The sequence below is a fragment of the Protopterus annectens genome, chromosome 2.part1 (assembly GCF_019279795.1).
Source record: "Protopterus annectens isolate FY-2018-M chromosome 2.part1, PAN1.0, whole genome shotgun sequence".
NCBI classification, from domain to species: domain Eukaryota; kingdom Metazoa; phylum Chordata; order Ceratodontiformes; family Protopteridae; genus Protopterus; species Protopterus annectens.
The window spans coordinates 947,595,280-947,607,660 of record NC_056729.1 but is presented as its reverse complement, the minus strand read 5'-3'; the positions used below and the strand labels follow the sequence as shown (position 1 = coordinate 947,607,660).

The window sequence follows — 12,381 nt, the reverse complement described above, 5'->3', positions numbered from 1 at the left end:
TCCACCCTCCAACACAAACCATGAAACACATACTTCACAAAGCCAGTGTGCCATGCAATCACAGACCTTAAGGCAAAATAACATACCCAACACACTAGTAATAGGTGACTCTATAGTCAGGCACACTAACGTCCCACTCACTATTCTGATCAAGGAGAAGGTTACTGTTAGCTGCCTGTTGGGTGGCAGGATCCGCCACATAACACAAGCACTCAGGTCACTCCAGAACAAGTACAAATATGACACTGTCATTGTCCATGTTGGTTTGAATGACATGAGCCATACCTCTCTGGACTACATGAAAAGAGACATGGAGGAGCTCTAAGGATCATGTAGCCCAGGCCAGTATGACCCTGACCCTGAGTAGCAGCCTGCCCTCACCAAGAATGATACCACGGTATAGAGAAAAAATGATCAATTTCAGCAATTGGCTAAGCTTCTGGTGTCATTCAAAGGGGATCCAGTGTCTGTCAGTCTGGGATGACATGCTCGGCAAACCACGCTGCTTTGCTAGGGATGGCTTGCATCTGTTATCCTTAGGCATTCGAATACTGACCAAGGCTCTTGCCACCCCCAGAGTGCATTTTTTAGGCAAGGCTCAAAAGACAAACCCACCACTGTAAATAGCGCAAGTAACAAAAAACTGAGGGTAATGCTACTCAATGCCAGAAGTCTAAACCTCAACATGCACGCACTAGAGGCACTCCTCAATATGGAGAAAATCAATATATGTGCAGTAACAGAAACCTGGTTTAAGGCTCCACAGAGCACCCCAGCACTACCAGGCTACAATTCATACCATACATTTTGGCCACAAAACCCGGACCGAAATACAAAAGGCAGGGGAGTATCCATATTCATCAAGGATACCCACACCTCCAGGTTAGTGGCACAGCACCATGCTTCAGAGATCATCCACGTGCAACTAACAATGGGCAAAACTGCTATTCAAATTATAGCTTGCTACAGATCACCCACCATGTCCCAGGACCCCCATTCCGCATTCCAGGAAACATTGGGAAACAAAGGTCCTACCAAACACCCTGATATTGGGTGATTTCAATTATCCAAACATTAACTGGGAGAACTACTCAAGTACAAACTCCCTTGCCCAACATTTCCTAGAATTTATAAACTCAAACACCCTGGATCAACTGGTCAACACCCCCACCAGAGGTGACAACATACTGGACATGGTCATCACCAACATGGGCGACCGATGTTCCACACTGGTGGTCAACCCCTCGCTGGTTAGATCTGACCATAAACTAATCACTCTGGATATACACATTCCACCACCACCCCCGGTCAAAGAAACCACTGTGAAAAACTTTTCAAAAGCAAACTTCACGTTACTTAAGACCGAGGTGGGAAGTTTCAAAGCCCACATGCTAAAGGATAACACTGTCCAAGCTGCAAAATCCTTTACTAATGCACTCTATGGACACCTACAAGAATGCATGGTTTGTGCTATCCCAAACAAAATCAAGACTCACTCCTCCAAGAAAAGAAAACCAGTCTGGTGGACCCCTGCCATAAACAAGCTAAACAACAGAAGGAGGAAACTAGTACAGAAAAGAGTAAAATCCCAAGAAGGGAAGACATCCCTGATCAGTATCAGCAAGAAGCTACGTTCCCTCATAAAATCATCCAAGGATAGCCTCAAAAGAAAAATTGCCATGGACTGCAAAGATAACCACAAGGCATTCTTTAGCTATGTCAAGAATCTAAGTGGCAAGTCTCAGATCTGCTCAGAGTTAGTGCAGAATGGCACAAAATAAACTGAACTGACTGATATAGCCAACATCCTGGCAGACAGGTTCAGTGCAAACTTCACCCCCCTCTTTCTCCCAAAAGGGCCCATAACTTTACCAGAAGAATGTAGTACCCCTGAAATCACAGACACTCAGGTTAAAACAGCCCTCTCCAAAGCCAAAAACACAACATCAATGGGATCGGACTGTGTCGTAGGCTGGGTCCTACATGAGCTCAAAGATGAACTAACCCCTCACCTAAACACACTGTTTAAACTCAGCCTCTCCACAGGCTACGTGCCCACAGAGTGGTGCACAGCAACGGTTATTCCGTTCCACAAAGGTGGAGCCACAACGGACCCCAGGATCTATTACCCTATAAGCCTGACTAGCTTGGTCTGCAAAGCTATGGCGCGCATCATCATGGATCTCATTAACAGAGACATTGGGAACCATCAAACACTGGACCCTACCCAGTTTGACTTTGTTAAGGGCAGATTATGCCTCCTAAACCTGGTGGACTTCTTTGAGACAGTTACTAAGGCTATAGATGAGGGAAAGGTGGTCCACACAGCCTACCTAGACCTCACAAAGGCCTTTGACACCATTCCCCACTCAGGTATTATAGACAAGCTCACCAGCCTGAACATAAACCCCTACGTCAAGAGATGGGTTGCCAACTGGCTCATGGACAGAAACCACATGGTAAGAGTTGCAGGAGCTAGGTCTGACTCTAAATCATTTACAAGTGGCGTTCCCCAGGGCTCAGTCCTAGGACCCCTCCTGTTCGACATATACTTCTCAGAGGTACAGGCAAGCACAGGAGGACTATAGCTGACCAAGTTCGCAGGTGACTGCAAACTAGGGGCTATGATTGACTCTCCGACTGACACAGACATCCTCCAAAAGGGTCTCACTGAGACAGATACCTGGTGTCAAAACCATGGCCTCAAGTTAAATGCCAAAAAGTGCATAGTCATCCCCTTTGAAAAAACAAAGTACCCACAAACTACCACATAGGTGGTAGCCCCCTAAATACAGAAGACGTAATAAGGGATCTGGGGACCCAAGTAGACAGTGACCTCTCCTTTGATAATCACATTGCCAAAGTGGTTAGAAAATCCTTCTATGTGGCCCACCTAATCACAAAAGGGTTTGCATCCAGATCGACAGAGGTCATTGGGCCCCTCTATGCATCACTCATCAGACCCATCATAGAGTACAATGCCCCATTTGGGATGTACGTTACAAGACCCCTGCAACAACTGGAAAGATCACAGAAGTACTTCACCAAGAGGATCACTGGCCTCAAGCAGATGCCCTATGTAGCTCGACTGAAGAAACTCCAGCTGTACTCGGTTACATACCGACTACTCAGAGGTGATCTCTGCCTGACATACAAGGCCATGTCCAACTCAGAATTGATGGACATGCTCCACTTAAAGAAAACCATATCCCCTCAAGTCACATGCTCCAGGGATCTAAACCTCACCACAACAATAAATAGGACATGCTGGAGGGATAGATTCTTGTCCCAGAGACTTCCCATGCTCTGGAACAAGATTGCAATCTACATTAGGCAGAGCTCCTCACTAACCCTCTTCAAGAGAAACCTTGACGAGTGGATGGGAAACAGAAAGTTTACCCCAGGGATCACTTCAATGGCTCTGCTGGACAATGGCACAGGGAACTAATCTAAGGGGATGACGAAAGCCAACACATTCTGGCTAGGCTTATAAATACCTTCGGGCAGATAGCCTAGTATCTACTTATGAACCTATGAGTATCAGCTAACACCTCTTTCACAGTGATGTAGTTTGGCCTATCCTGTTTGTTCCATAGAGCTTGCTGTTTTAGCTATATAGAAACCGCTCCTCATGCAAAATCTGATGAAGCTGTTGTTACACATAGTGCAAGGGTATTTGAAGAAAAGGGGAGAAATGAATTTAGGGATATCTGGTCTCTCGATCAAAACACGAATTTCACAAAACTCAACACTGGAATCTGAAATGTCAGAGGGTGAAGATGCTGGAATAAGTGTGAATTTTTCTCATATGTAATCATGAGAATCAGGAGCTCTAGTTTCCTGACAACTTCTCTTGCAGAAGTCTGGGACTAAATGGAGAAGCTTAGTATTTTCAGATGCAAGTCTACTTTGCCCACAGAAAGAAATGCCTTTTACGTGGAGGTATCCAGAAGGCACCCTACAAAGACTATCCTGTGGGAAGGAATCAATGAGGATTTTTTTTAATGCTTACTTGTAATCCTAGATTGATAAAGAGGTTTCTTACCCAAGTGAGAATCTCCTGACACTTTGAGAAATACTCTGCAAAAGTAAGTTGTTTAAATAAGGAAAAACATGAATATCCTGCAGTGTGCAATGGGCTATCACAGGATCCAGATATTTTTTGAAGACTCCTGGAACAGAAGATAACCCAGTGGGTAATGTTCAGAGCTGACAGTGTACCCAGACACAGGACACAATGGAAAACTTATGAAGGTTTAAGTTTTCCAAATGTCTTGGGTTTCTAATACCATAATAGGTATGAACCCCATTCCTAAATCAGCATGTGATCAGAGTTCATGAAATTAGTATTGTTTTAGTCTTTGATGTTAGCCAAGAGTGCTCTTCATAGTACCCACAATGTGTACAGAACTGACTCCTTCTGCAGTTCATTTGGGGTTACACGCCTTGCTAGCATAAGTATGATTGTAAATTCTTTCTTAATAGTCATGTTGCTCCTAATACTACTGGAACAATGCCTATCTTTCTTCACACTGCTCTCATTCCTACATACTAATCGTATTATTTTACCACTTTATGTCTCTCTGCACATAAGACACTGTAATCCTTAGGTGTAGCAATTTTAATACTCAATGCTACATTTGCCTTTTTTATGGGCAGCTATATTTGGTCTTCTATTATCTACTTTCTGCACTGTTGGTTATGGGTGATCCCATGTGATATAAACTTCCATCATTCTCTATAATGCTTCATAGTTTGTGTTTCCAATGCTTTTCAGGTACTTTTATACTGTTGCATTTACACAATCCTCAATGTAACTGTGTTGTCACATCACTGTGCCTTTCAGTATACAGACTCTGACATGAGTGTATCACACCCAGCAATGAGATGTGCAACTGTTTCCAATTCTGTTTTACAGAAGCCTGCATTTCTGTTTCTCCCACCTTTTCAATGGACTTGTGTTCAGAATGTGGATGTAGTCCACTATCCTAGGAAACCTTTAACAACAAGAATGTGACGATAAGCATTTTTCAGGTGTAGAAACCTAAAGGAGGATGAGAGAGGATCGCTTTCTCTTTTCCATCTGTAACCCGACTGAACAACTTTTAGAACCTATTTGTCTGAAACAATCTGCTACCAAAAAAACAGAAGGTAAAGAACTGGCTCTGAGGCATTTTTGAAGATGTGGCAGGGTGGGAGTGGGGGAAAGAGGAATGCTGCAATAGTCATTCCATTTTACTGGACCTTCTCTTTTACTGGAGAGTATCCTCCTCCTACTTTGAACCTTCTTGCCATTGTTTGACATGGGTCTGGTTGTTAGATAGAAGCCTGCTGAAACTGTTTAATTTGATTTTTGTAGGATGCACCTGAGTTTGTAGGAAAAGTTTTAGTAAACTTGGAGAAGGAGAGCTAAAAAATATGAGTAACCCCCAGATCAATTTCCCTCTTTCATCAAATTGTTTTGAGTACCTGTGTAACAAAAGAACCTCAAGCAAAACTCCTCATGACAAAAACAGAAGCTGCTGCCCTGTACACACAGTCAGCACAGTCATAAGAACACTTTAAGAAAGTGCAGTTAGCTGGGATACAGAAGGAATTAAATAATTCTTCCCCCTCTTCTGCTGTACCTCTGCTCTCCTTTACTCTGCCAACTATCACTCTGTTGTCACCCACCCCACCTTCTACCTATGTCTCTCTTAACTCTTTTATTTAACTACGCATTTTATTTATATCTCAAAAATAAATAAACCTTTTGCTATATACACTTTGCAAATAACTTAGTACTCTGTATTGTGACATTTGTCCTACTGCAGAGTTCTTTATTTAACAATAAAACATAAACTAGAGTATAATTAGCATATGGGGCCTTACTACTTTACGCATAGTTACTATCTTACATATTTTGACATAATAACATTTAGTTTAATTGTATTCTGCCTGACATTGTTGCAATTATATAACTTAAAAGATACTGATTGTACTGCAATTGTACTGCATGTGCTACCACTTTTCTCCCTAGGCCTCAACTGAAAAGGGGCCTTGTTGCCCAGACAGACAATCCATGTCAACAAATGTAAAATAAATAAATAAATATTTAAAGTCGTTGTAAATGAAGTACTGCATATTATAAAGGAAATAAAATGGAGATGGTGTCATCAAATGCTTATTAAGCAATTTGCACAATAACACGTTGCGCATTTCAGAACAATAAATACAAAAGTTCAAATAGATGATAAAAATATGTAAGTTGATAGGAATTATAAATATGTATGTTCTAATGCACAACAGTAAAGAATTAAGTCCTGGTGGAAACTGTATGCATAATGTATGACCCATGATAATGGACAGTGATCTCGTGATATTTATTTACTGTTTTAGGCTACTAGCACCTAAACCTTAATTATTTTTTATACTGTTATTACTGTAAGCAAGCTCATGTTACCAACTAATAATCTCATGAGTAACTAGAGTTGTTCTAAAAAAAAGAAAAGACAAACCCCAGGTTTCAGTAAAATCTGTGTAGGCTCTGTGTAGAGCCTACATGGAACATACCCAAACACTACTGAGGGAGAGCATAGTAACAGGGATATTGAATCCATGTAGGTAGAAGTGTAGAGGCTATCCCATGGTTGTGGATGCTTGGTGAGATGTTATGTACAAGGTGAGGCTCCCACTAATGTCCCCTGCTACTGTGGAAATGTGCTGTGAATGAATAGTTTAACATATAGTTTGTGTTTGAAATGTGTCATTTTTTTTTCTTTTTCTTTAAATATCCGTTTGCACTGTTTGACGCAGAGCACAGCAATGCCAAGCTGAGCTTAGATATACACACATGCTAGACATCTGAAAATAGAAACCGGATGTAATTAATTATCATATCTGTTTTTTTTAATGTCCATTTGCGTGGAATGCCACAACGCAAAGCTGCACTTATATAGACACAGCTGACACCTGCCAGACATCTAAAAATAGAAACCAGATGTAATTACTTATTTATTTCTGGTTATGTTTAAGCCTGTTTGCACAGCATGGCAAGATAGCTTAATAGTATATGTGAAGGTATACCACTTTATGTACTATCGAAGTAGCTAAATGGGTAGAGTGATAGCCTAAAGGATCGTAATTCCTGGGTTTGAGTCCCTAGAAGACATACAATTTGTTTAATGTAATGTAAATTTTCTTTTAGGGAGGCTGCAGTGGTGCAGTGGTTAGCATTGCCACCTCACAGCAAGAGGTTCACCGGTTTGATCCTCGGCTGGGGTGCCTTCTGTGCAGCGTCTGCATGTCCTCCCTGTGATTGCGTGGGTTTCCTCTGGGTGCTCCGGTTTCCTCTCACATCCCAAAGACATGCTGTAGGTGGTTTGGACACTCTAAATTGGCCCTAGGTGTGAGTGTGTGCATGTGTGTGCCTTCTGTGGAAGGTTGGGCACCAGGCTGGCAACTCGACATCATAAAACTCCATTGCCAATCATGAGCAGACAGGTGATCCGCTGTGGTGACCCCTAACCAGGAAAAGCCAAAAGAAGAAGAATGTAAATTTTCTTTTAATTTAAAAACAAAACTTTTACATTTTGCAGAGCTGTGCATTGCTAAGCACTGCTTAAATATGATAAATGGTTGTGCAAGTTTGCGCGATGCTAAGTAAGGCAGGGCTTTTTTGAATGTTGCTAAATGATGTGTAAGGGTGGGAAAACAGCATATATTAAGGCCAATAAGCATGAATTCTACAACAGTTGTTGGAGTCTTTCTAACTGCCAGTATGTTAGGTGGTGCTGGAGAGGGTGCATGCTTTCTGGTGCAGAGATGGGGTGTACAGGAGTCCAGGGTTTTTGTTGGGCACCTGATACACAATTATGAACCTAGGCTGCTGCAGGTTGGTTACCAGGGCACAGAATGTAAGGCTGAGGCCTCGGTTCAGTTGGCCAAGGAACTCACCAGTGCTTCTTGTATCTCCTGCACTGGTGAGCAATGTTGTCACCACTATGATGACTTGAAGAGTAGAAAGAGGGGAACTTTGGACACCTGGGTCCAAGAGGCCAGGGCTGGGCATGCCCCACACATATTTAAGTATTTCTTCCACTATTTTACTAAAATGCAAGCTGAATGTGTGCTAAACTCGTATCCATAATGGTGTGCTTCTCTCCCAATAGCTGCAACTGAGAGGGCTCACAATATGCAGTCCCACATCAGGCGTCTGGTAAGGTTGCACTGTGAGTGTGGTAAGTATGGATATATTACACTAACTGAAGTACAATAAACAATAAACAAGAAAAACTGTACTGCAATAAAGAATAAACAATAAAAACTGTAGTGCAGTATAGAATAAACAATAAGAACTATGGGGCAATAAATGGACAATTAGAACTGTAATGCAATAAATGAACAATAAAAACTGTAGTGCAATAAACAATAAACAATACCAGTAACAGTAAGAAAAAGATATAAAGCAGGATTGTGATGTCATAACATAGCTGCAGTAGAGCTGTATGCATTGCATGCCTATGGTAAGGTTGCTGTAGTCAACTGTAAAACTGTAATAACCGTACAATGCTAAAGTAATGGCCTGAAAAATGTATTGAACAAGTCATAGTATGGTTTAAGGCGGTCTCCAGGCCAATTTCAGTCACATAATGCTCTCTTTTCCTCCCACTCCAGGAGCAACAGGTATTTGGGTGAGGTAGCCCAATTTATGGGCAGATGTTGCATGTAGACCTCACAGATAATTAACACCAATACCAATAAAGTGTTAAGCAGGATTGTGGTGTCCTAACTAAATCTGTCTTAATATTTTCAGTAGGGCTGTATTCATTGCATGTCTGTTCTAAGTTGCTGCAGTTAATTTCCACATTATTTGCAGATGTCCCAAGCAGTCGCAGCTTTTGGGTTCTACTCCTATGCCTGTCAACTAAGGCAAAATGGCTGTCTACATTACTCAATGTACACAAATATACATCTCAACTGTCATGATTTTTCATAATGTAATTACAACTGCCTAATCTTTCTGGTCCATGATTACCAGATAAAGGATTACCTGGAATGCAATGCATTTTCTAATCCATATACAGAACACCTTAGTAGTTATGTACATGCACATAATGTGAAACTGTTCTGTGTAGTTGTGTACCTGCATTTGTTAGTGCTTGGCCCATATTATTCCATGCTGTACCTGCTACATCAGCTATAGAACAACTGTAGTCACTGTACTCACAACTGACAGTGCAAACCTGTAGAAATATGTATTACCAGTCTTTTTAGGGATATAATCTGCAGTGTCATTAATGGTATGTTTTTCTCTATCTCCCCACCACTTATCTTCTTTAATTTATTCCTGTTATTTATTTCATGGTTTAGTATTAACATATTTTGTTAAACTAACTGTTTTGTTGGCCTTATGGGTTATTTTATACTGGCTTGCTGTTAACATACTTACTGTTGTGTTATTTAATGTTGTGTTACACAAAGTATACATTGTGTATTTGGATTAATCAATATTATGTTCCATTCTGTTAATACTAACATTGGTTTGGTTATTATGAACCTTAACTTACTGTTATAACTACTTTACTGCAGCATATCAAGGTTGGCCAGTTCCTCGTGATCCTCCTACCTTGCCTCCTCTGGCCGTGGCACCAGGTCCCAGCATGTCTGGAACCGAGCCTGGTGGTGCCGCCTCTATTGGCCCTGCACTACTTGTGGCATTGGGTAGTACCATCCCCACAGGGTGTGGCTGGACCCCCCCTCTGGGAGCGGTGGTGGAGGAGTAGTTGTGACCTGTGAGAAACTGTAGGATTTGGTGCATGGGATATTCATCCCTGAGTTTGGACAATGCCTGCACCAGATGGAGAGCATGCTGGCCACCCTAATGGGGCAGGCTTCCCCAGAGCCCAGCTTTCACCACTGCCACCCTCAGGGCAGTGACAGAACAGTGCTGACAATCCCATGGGTGGGGATGTGAGTCACGCTGATACCTTGTGGAGGCACATTGGACTGTGATTCCACAACAACTTCCCCGTCCAAGGTGCTGTCTTGTCTGTCTGCAAAAGCTTCCTCATCTACCCAACTTCCCTCCCCCACATGTACCTATGTCCCTTCCCAAACATATCACTCTCACCTTAAAAAAAATGGGCACCTATCCCAAAAAAAATATATATCATCCCATACATTGCTCTCCATTTCGCACACATGTCCACTGGACAGACATAATTTGGTCCATTTGGCTTAACAATGCAGTTATGTTGTTCTCACCCCTCTGTCTGGGGGTGAGAGTCCAAAGTCATCTACAAATTCTGTCAAAGTGCACAGTGTTTGCTGGAGAAGAAATGGATAGCTACGGTTCTTTCCTACACCCTTCCTGCACTTACCTACCAGCCTTTCACTATGTTTTTCCCCCCTGCTTGCACCCCATTTCACCACTTTCCTATCTCCCCATTTATCTTTTCTTTATACTTTTTTGTGCGATTTTGTATGATGCAGCACATCATGCAGCTTCACTAAGCTTAGCTAAATGGAGCTATATTGATATGTGTTTTAAATGATAATACACACATATAAAATAAACACGTCCTCTATTTCGAACACAAGACCATTGCACCTGCAGACCACTGCATTAACCTGCCAAGCCAAACAGCTGTTAATTAAAACAGGTGGTTTAAAACATAGTAGTTGCAAGTTACAGTCATTAAGCATGTTTAAGCGGAGTGTCACACCATGCCACAATAAGCAAACTTGATTAAAAAGTAATGGAAAAAATGGGAGTGTACCTTGGAGGCTGGTGCAAGAGTACACTACTAGAAATCCAAACACAGAATAATGGATATAATGGAGGTCTGTAATAGCAGGTAAATGTGTACTTTTATCAGCAACATTTCGAAATACACCTGCTAAGACATTAATGGCAAAATACATGTTCGACTGGTACCCTGGTCCAGAAATACATCCATATAAAGCCATGCACATAATGATGGATGGTAAAAAAGTATGTCACAGCCTGTATGTGTGCACTTATATCTTGCAAATACACCTGCTGAAACAGTGACTCAGTAGCTCAGTCTGTTAAATGCCTTTCAAACAATAGATTTTGCCACACACAGTCCTGGGTTCAAATCCAGTGGTGTGTAGCATTTAAATTACATTACTGTGAGGCCAGCAATTAATGACCGAGTCATTCACTCTTTATTCACAAAATCCATTTCAAATGAAATGCCTGCTTTTCACTGATGGAAGGAAGTCACAGGCCTACAGATAGGAACAGACTTCACATATCACTATAGCAAAACTATAAGTGCATAAAGTGTCAGGTCATGCATTGATATGCATTCACAGAGGAGTTTAACTCGGGTAATGCAAATAAGGCCCACAAATATCAGAGAACACCACACAATCCTTTCATACTCACAGTGCAGGTTAATATAGTTGCACAACTAACATACACATATGAAGCCCCTGCTTGTAACAAGGACTGCCAGCATGCACATTCCAGCTGAGTAGCAGACTGTAACACATGGCCTGACAGATGCACAAATGGTATACATAATGTTATACTTACTTACCTATGAACCTGTGAACCTATTTATCCACTATGTTGCTCAAGGACAAAACAAACATGCTGCCTAGTGCTCTGTTACCGATACCATTGCCTAACATACTTACCTTAAACACATGCCTTAATTGGAGTGGAATGAGTACCCTCACTGTTGTTCTGCCTCTACAACAAGACTGACTTAGCTCTCACAGTTACTCTTCCCCCAAAGTGTTCACACTGTCTGCCTATGCCTATTAACTACTACAGCAACTGCGGAGTGTAGTGCACACATCTCTATGAAAAAGTAACTGCTACAGACATACCTCTGAGATAACGTAGTCTCCTCATCCCAGTAATGTCCAGCACAACATATCAGAAAGGGTTTCTAATCTACATGAAGGCCTTATATCTTGTACAGTGGTTGCGTGCCATTGGTTGATGATAGTGCAAATTGGCTGTGTTGGCTGTAATTAGCATTTCAGAACCACAGATTGGTTAAGAGGCAATCACCTGGTAATAACAAGCATGTTAAAAAGGCAAACAGCTGGTTATAGGAAACCATTCTGCATGAGACTTTCCTCACACAGAACACACATTTTCAAAAATGTAAATATCACCACATATCAATACAGAGGTTTGTATGTCACCTTTTGGTTTACAACAGGGTGCAGATGTGTGAATATACTTACGGGGAATAGGGATTGCAGCATTAAGCCTTTATTAGAACTGTGATACTAGCATGTCGTTGATCTCCAGATTTGTTACAACTACAGAGGATGTACAATACATCAAGTGTGGAATGTTTTTTTTCAATGTGGCACACTGGTCTTGTGGGACTGTCCCTATATAGTGGTTGTAAT

General features: G+C 41.6%; 1 protein-coding gene across 1 annotated transcript in view; it reads right to left on the bottom strand.

Annotated features, from left to right (window-relative positions):
• Window positions 1-12,381, bottom strand: part of LOC122794924 (probable ATP-dependent RNA helicase DDX60) — a 3,096,781-nt gene that overhangs the window by 2,853,142 nt on the left and 231,258 nt on the right. The gene's annotated exons all lie outside the window — the stretch shown is intronic.